The 8,004-nt window shown below is 44.2% G+C and overlaps 1 long non-coding RNA gene across 1 annotated transcript; it reads left to right on the top strand.

Annotated features, from left to right (window-relative positions):
- Positions 1-3,788: 3,788 nt before the first annotated feature.
- Positions 3,789-6,536, top strand: LOC132505635 (uncharacterized). The gene is made up of 3 exons (XR_009535476.1): positions 3,789-4,363; positions 4,783-4,919; positions 6,418-6,536. It is a non-coding gene; the product is annotated as an uncharacterized LOC132505635 (long non-coding RNA).
- The last annotated feature ends 1,468 nt before the right edge of the window (positions 6,537-8,004 follow it).

The following is an 8,004-nucleotide window of genomic DNA, read 5'->3' as shown; positions in this document are numbered from 1 at the left end:
CTCATCAGTTGTCTCTTTGGTTAAGGGAAGAGTAGCACTAGGGCTGGACAGTTTCAGCAGGTGCCATGAAATGTCAAGAACCGGGAGCGTCTCTGAGGCTGCGCTGGAGAGAGGGCCGTGGGCAGGCTGGGTCCAGTCTGAGCTCTTCTCTGAATGGACAGGCAAGGAGCAGCCAGGCTTCCCAGTCCAAGTCGCCTGCTAAGCCTCCTAAGATCCATTGCTAAGCAGCCAACCACACTCAGACGTGTCGTGCACAGCCTTGGATCCTAAATGCAAATGGACGTATTATAACCCAGCCATACCTGCCTGGCTTCAGCTAATTCGGGGGAGTCTGGCTCATGGACAGATTTGATATCAGGGGGTAGATCAGATGGACCTGCAGCAATGATGGGGGCTCACGTGGACATCACTCCTCACGATAATCAGTCAGCAACATGGCAGCTACTGCTGTCCTTACTGGACCCCGTTATGTGGCCTTTCAGCCCTGACGCGGTGCAGGACTTGCTCAGAGGTCACAGCATACATTTCAGCTGTATTTTCTAGGCGTCATTATTCCAAGTCCTGATATAAATCAACCCCCACAGCAGCCTTGGGAGCTAGGTACTGTTATCAGCTCCATTTTACAGAAGAGGAAACTGATGAACACAGGTGGAAGCCATTGGTCGGAGGTCACGCAGCTGTAAGTGGCAGAGCTAGGATTTGAATGCAGGTGGTCCAGCTCTCCCTCCTGGATGCTGTAAATAGACAAAGGCTGGGGTGGCTTTTCCTAGTCTGGAGTTTGGCTTTTTCTTTGGCTCTTGATCTTAAAAACTGAGAATATGCTTCCGTTGTTCTCTGCTTTTACGGTGACAACTGTCTCCCTAAGGCAGTGGGTGAGTGACTCATGTTACGTTGTTTGGGGGATTGGGGTGGGGAAGGACGGCAGAGTAACAAGAGATGGACATATATCACGTCTGCCTCTACGTATCCTGCTCCCCCTCTCCTCTGGCTTCACTTAATTCTACTTCCTGTCAGCCTCAAGTCTTGAGGATGGGTTCTAAGATTCTGTGGCTGGCCCAGGCCTGCCCTTCTGGGATGCCCTCTTCCTCCAGGGCAGTCCTGGCTAATAGAAATATAATGCGAGCCACAACACACGATTTTAAACATTCTGGTAGCCCCCTTAAAAGGGTAAAAAGACACCAGTGCAATTAATTTTAATATTGTGTTAACCCAAACTATCATTGCTTCAATGTGTATTCAGTGTAAAAAGTCATTACATTGTTCTTTCCATACTAAATCTTTGAATAAGCCAGTGTGTATTTTATACTTACAATCACTGTTCAGACTAGCCACGTTTCTTTTCTTTTTTTTTTTTTTTTTTTTTTTTCCACACTGCATGGCTTGTGGGATCTTAGTTCCCCGACCAGGGACTGAACCCGGGCCCTCAGCAGTGAGAGCACAGAGTCCTAACCACTCAACTGCCAGGAAATTCCCTCTTTTTTTAAATCAATTTTTTTAAATTGAAGTTTAATTGATTTACAATGTTGTGTTAATTTCTGCCGTCAGCAAAGTTAGTTATACATATATATACATTCTTTTTAATATTCTTTTCCATTATGGTTTAACCCAGGGCGTTGAATATAGTTCCCTGGCTATACAGTAGGACCTTGTTGTCCATCCATTCTGTATGTAATAGTTTGCATCAACTAACACCAGTCTCCCAGTCCATCCCTTCCCCAGCTTCCCTTCCCCTTGGCAACCACAAGTCTGTTCTCTACGTCTGTGAGTCTGTTTCTGCAGACTAGCCATGTTTCAAATGTTCAATAGCCACAGGTACTCACTGGCTCCTGTATTGGGTGATGCAGTTCTAGACCCTGGATCTCTCTGTCCTGCAACTCCGTCACTGATGTCAGCAGGTGGCTCTGAGTCCCAAGACAATGTTTATCTCCAGCTTACTCTCTCCTGGAAGAATGAGCTTGCTGTTAGTGGAGAATCTGCCCTTGGTTTGCAAACCAATTGCAAACCAATTGTGGGATATTTTCTAGAAGGCAAATGCTAAGCCCTAACCCAAGTTTGCTTGACTTACAGAGAGCAGGACAATAGTCATTCATTCAGCAACTACTTACTGAAGACTTCATAAGTTCAAGATTCTGCTCAAGGGCCTGGGCAATAGGAGCAAATTCTCTCTATGGAGAGAGGACTGGAGATCTGCAGAGGGGTCCCCCTCAAATCTGCAGCTGAGTGCTGATCAGCGCATACGCGTGAGGTTCCCCAAAGCCAAGGAAAAACCACCAAGAAGAATCAGGCGGAGCTTACGCATGTCGGGAATTATCTGTGTTCTCACTCTTGGGGCCCAGGGCAGGCCACCCCAAAATATGCCTCAATGGCATATTGATTTTTTGAATTAAATAAGAAACAGCTGATGCAAATGGGACACTTTGACCCTCCTCCGTGTCTCCCTGAAATCAGGAAATAAAGCCCTCATGTGAAAGATGCCCTCCCTGCATCTGGATGTAGGACACCCTTACCTCCAGAGGTAGGGAATTATCAGGCCAAGAAGCCTGTATAGACAAAACCTTTTTTCTTCTTCAATTTACTATCCCAGGCCCCAACTCTGTTTAGATTCTTCACTAAGTTTCTTTGTTCAGTCAATTCCTCACAAATGTATTGTTCCGTTGTCTAAAAAGTATAAAAGCTGCCTGCTTTGGCCACTTCCTAGGTCCCATTTCTATAGGGCCTCCACGTGCATGAATTAAAAAAATTTTTTCCTATTAATCTGTCTTGTGTCCGTTTTATTACGTCCAGCCACAAGAACTCAAGAGGGATGGGGGGGGAAATTTCCCCCTCCCTAACACCACCAACCAGAAACGAAAGAACTCCTAACATGTGGGATATGGAGCAGAATCCTGAGAAAGATATTGCGTTGGTCGTGCCCAAATTAGCCCTAGACTAAGGTTGTTCGGGACCTGCCTAGCAATCTTAAAAGCAGGCCTCAAAAGGTTCAAATTATTTCCACTAACTTAACTACATCCTAAAACAAAACCTCCAAATATTTGAAAGAATACAAAACAAAACAAAAAAACCTTCAGCACTCAACACTGTAACATTCACAATGTCTGACATCCAATAAAAAATTACCAGGCATACAAAGACACAGGAAACTATGAGTTACAATGAGGAGAAAAATCAATCAATAGGAACAGATCCAGAAATGTCAGAGATGATTTGTAGACAAGGACATTAAAACAGCTACTAGAAATGCATACCACATGCTCCAGAAGGGAGAGGAAAGCATGAGCATGTTAAGGAGAGACATGGGAAGTATTATAAAAGACCCAAATCAAACTTTAAGATCTGAGAATCTTGAGGAAACCCAAGCAAATCTTGGCTCCTACACTTGCTGTTTTTACCACGGGCACGTTAACACATCTGTCTCAGCCCAGGTTTCCTCATCTGCTGCGTGCTAACTAACATACCTCGAGCGTTTGTTCCGTACTAAGCGCTGTTCTAAGAGCTTTCCACAACAAAACTGCATAGGCGGGGGCTCCGGCTGGGGACGCCCGCCCGGGTCGCCCGCCCCGCCGCGCCCCGCCCCACCTCGCCCCGCCCCGCCCCACCTCGCCCCGCCCCGCCCCACCTGCCCTGCGGCCGCCCCTCGGCCACCCCGGAGACGTGCCCCGCGTTTCTACGCACCCGCCGGGCGCAAGCGTGGGAGAGCCGCCAGCTCCGGCGCCGGCCGCGCGTCCTCAGGAGGCAGCCGCGGGGCGGGACCGAGCGGGCAGGCGCAGCCATGTTCTGGGCCACCGACATGTCTGAGCGCCCGGAAGATGCGGCGGGAGGCCGCTCCCGCTGGGCGGCCGTCAAAATCTGGGCAGGTGACGCGGGGGCTCCGCGGCCTCACTTGCAGGCCCGTCACGGCTGCTCTGCGCTGACCGCGGGGCGGGTCCCCGCGGGGCCACTTCCCAAAGTTCCAGCCCGATGGGGGTTTGCCTCAGCGCCGGCGTGCAGAGAGCCAAGACCAGCTCCGAGAGCTCAGGGGAGGGCTTCGCATCCGTTCAAGTGTGCAGCCCGAGAGGCTGGAACAATTAAAAGCCTCGCGTCCCCAGATGGAAGCTGAGGAACAGGCATTACCTTCAGCCGCAGGGTCTCGTTTGCCACTTGAACTTTTCACTTGCTCAGCACCTAACCCAGACCCCCAACAGGTCTCTTTTGATGGACGATTGAGTTTAATAATCCTTGTCAAGCCAGACACAGCAGACGTTGAACCTAAATCGTCGCGCACCCAGATCCACTAGAGGGCAGGTCTACACCTGCTGAGTTCCAGCGCATCCTGCAAAGAACTCAGGAGACAGGAAAAGAAACGTCCTTCCTTATATGCTTAGAGGTATTTTTCTCCATCAACCTTTATACCTGTTGAAGATTTTGCCCCAACCCCAGGTCTTGTAACATATCCCCATGTTCAACATCAAAATAAACAAACTGTTCTGTTTGGCTCAGGTTAAGTGGAACTAGTCTAGGATCAAAAATCCTGGGCAGGTTTCTAGATTGAAGAAACATTGAGATTTTATTCGGCAAGGTCACTTTTAAATTTCAGAAGTGAAACCATAAAAATCAAGATGAAACATTTCAAGTTTCGGCGTTACTGTATATAGGACCACCTTTGGCTTGCATGCTTAATGATTTTTGTCTACTCAGTCGTGATATACATAAGGCTATGATTGGTACAACAATGAATGCTATCTCTTGCTCAAAAAAAAAAAAACCAACTACATAGGTGCTGTTATTATTGTCTCCATTTTACAGATGAGGAAATGAAGGATGAGGCACAGAAGGCTTGAGAAACTTGCTGAAGGTTCCATAGCTCAGAAGCCTGGTGGATCCAGGATTCAAACCAGAGTCCAAGCTCTTATCCTCTACATTCTTCTGCCGTTCTCAACTCTGTAAGATTAAAAGAATAATCATGTTTGCTTCGAAGGCTTAAAATGTTTTAAAATTATTTTTATTTCAGCTTTATTGAAGTATAATTGACAAGTAAAATTGTAAGATATTTAATTGTATGCCATGGTGATTTGATACACGTACACATTGGGAAAGGATTCCCTCATCTAGCTAATTGACTCATCCATCACTTCACATATTTATCTTTTTTTTTTTCAGTGAGAACATTTAAGTTCTAAGTTTTCTAGATTCTACTGTCTTAGCAAATTTCAATTATAAAATACAGTGTTATCAACAATGGTCACCATGGTTTTTTTTTCAAATTGAAGTATAGTTGATTTATAGTGTTCTGTTAATTTCTGCTGTACAGCAAAGTGATTCAGTTATACGTGTATATATAAATTCTTTTTTATATTCTTCTCCGTTATGGCTTATCATAGGATGTTGAATATAGTTCCCTGTGCTGTACAGTAGGACCTTGTTGTGTATCCATTCTATATATAATAGTTTACATGTGCTAACCCCAAACTCCCACTCCATCCCTTCCCCACTCCCTCTCCCCCTTGGCAACCACAAGTCTGTTTTCCATGTCTGTGTACGGTCACCATGTTTTACATTAGATCCTCAGACCTCATTCATTGCATAGCTGAAAGTTCATAGGCTTTTTGTGATGGGTGAACCACACACATGGTTAGCACACTCCCAAGGACCGTCAGAGTGTTTGTTCAAAGTGAAAAAGGAACAAAAACTTCAAGAGGGTTCAGAATCCCTGGTGAGGGGAGAGATAAGGCCTGTAAGGTCTCAAATGAACACTAACACCCACTATTTACCAACTGTGGGACGGAAGGTTCAGGCGGCCACAGCCTGCTCTGGGCTGTTGTGTAGAACCGTTGCTTCCCTGGGGTCCCTTAGAGACCATCTCACATCCCCATGTGCCTTTCCCTGGAAAGGAGCAAGTGATGAAGAGTTGCAGCTTCCTCTTCCTTTCTGCTTCGCATGGAGCATGCCAACTCTGCTCAGAGAAGCAGCTCAGGGAAGGCTCTTTAGTGTCCTTTGCTCTTTTTTGAGTCTCCAAAACAGCACACTTTTTTTGTTTAACGATATGGCCAAATCTCAAAAAGAAGCACACGTAGACATATTGAGCAAGTGATCCAGGGTAATCTGGCTTCTAAAGTGTCCTTTGCTGAGGGGGGAAGGATAAATTGGGAGTTTGGTATTGACGTATACACACTACTATATTTAAAATAGATAACCAACAAGGACCTATTGTATAGCACAGGAAACTCTACTAAATATTCTGTAATAACCTAAATGGGAAAATAATTTGAAAAAGAATAGATATATGTATTGATATATGTATAACTGAATCACTGTGCTGTATACCTGAAACTAACACAAGATTGTAAATCAACTATACTCCAATATAAAATAAAAATTTTTTTTAAAAGTGTTCTTTGATGCATTTTGAAACACAATTTGATTTAATTTGTTCTGGATTAGGTCGACGGAACCTCAGTTTGAGCTCTGGTCAACTCTGCTTTTTCCTGTCCAGACCTATCCTTGGGACCAAATAATAGAGAAGAACACATCTCCAGTTCACTGTAGACATCACTGAACAGGTTGGAACTATTTTCTTTTATGAAACTATTTGTTTGCATAGATACTTCTGTAAATTTTTTCAAAATTAGGTTAGTATGAATGATACATTTATTCCTTAAAAGTTCCATTTATTATTTCTTATTACAAAAATAATTCATGATCCCCAGAGAATATTTAGAAAATGTAGGTAAATAAAAAGAAGGAAACAAAAATTACTAGTAAAGCTGCCAGCACACTTTAAATTTTGATGTATAGTTTCCCAGCATTTAAAAAATGTCTAGGGACTTTGCTGGTGGCGCAGTGGTTAAGAATCCACCTGCCAATGCAGGGGACATGGGTTTGAGCCCTGGTCCGGGAAGATCCCACATGCCGCGGAGCAACTAAGCGCGTGCGTCACAACTACTGAGCCTGCGTGCTACAACTACTGAAGCCCACGTGCCTAGAGCCCATGCTCTGCAACAAGAGAAGACACTGCAATGAGAAGCCTGCGCACTGCAAAGAGTAGCCCCTGCTCACCGCAACTAGAGAAAGCCCGTGCGCCGCAACAAAGACCCAGTGCAGCCAAAAATAAATAAAAAATTAATTAAAAAAATAATGTCCATCTGATGAAAATGGGGTCACACTTCTAAAAGTTGATGTATCATGGCTGTCTTGCTCAGCCATTGCTTGTTCTTCTGTAACATAAATTTTTGTGTGGCTCCATAATAAATGTATAGTAGGTTACATTTAATGCAAATTTGAACTACACAGTTAGAAATAGTAGGATATAAAATATTAATTAAAATTTGCTTTATGTGCAAAATTTGAAAGAATGTAAATCTTAGAATGAAAGAATGTAAATGCTTTACATTTATTTTTGGTAGGGAGTTTAATCTTGCATAATGTGAGTTTTGCATTCTGCAATATCTCCAGCAAAACAATCCCTTGCATAAAATGTGACTGTCCTCTAATACTGTTTATTCAGCCAGCCCCCTGTTGATGGTCACTTATTATTTCAATGAGCTTTCTTGAAGATAAATCTTTGCACACACCCATGATGATCTCTTTGGGAAAAATTCTTAGACGTGGAATTGGTGGGTCAAAGCTTTTGATGCACATTTTCAAAATCCCATCCTTAAAGGTGGTGTCGACATGTTTTCAACAAATATCTACGTAGTGCTTACTATGTGCCAGTCACTGTTCTACGAACATCCTCATGATGATGATATGCAGTAGGTACTATTATTATCATCCCCATTTTACAGATGATGAAGCTGAGTCAGCAGCAGTTGCCCAGGTCACTGAGCTAGTAAGTGCTAGGGCTGGTTTTGGAGTCCTAGCTCCTAACCACTGTGCCATGCATGCTGCTTCTCCAGCATTTTGAGCGGTATAATATGAGGTGGTCATTTTCCTGTACCCTTGCCCACAATGGGCAATATCTATCTGCTCAAAGGGATTGTGAATATTCAGAAATACTATTTATGCTGGAAATCAATCCACCTGTTAGGG

This window comes from Lagenorhynchus albirostris, chromosome 15, assembly GCF_949774975.1.
Source record: "Lagenorhynchus albirostris chromosome 15, mLagAlb1.1, whole genome shotgun sequence".
Taxonomy (NCBI): domain Eukaryota; kingdom Metazoa; phylum Chordata; class Mammalia; order Artiodactyla; family Delphinidae; genus Lagenorhynchus; species Lagenorhynchus albirostris.
This window is presented reverse-complemented; position numbering and strand designations above follow the sequence as displayed.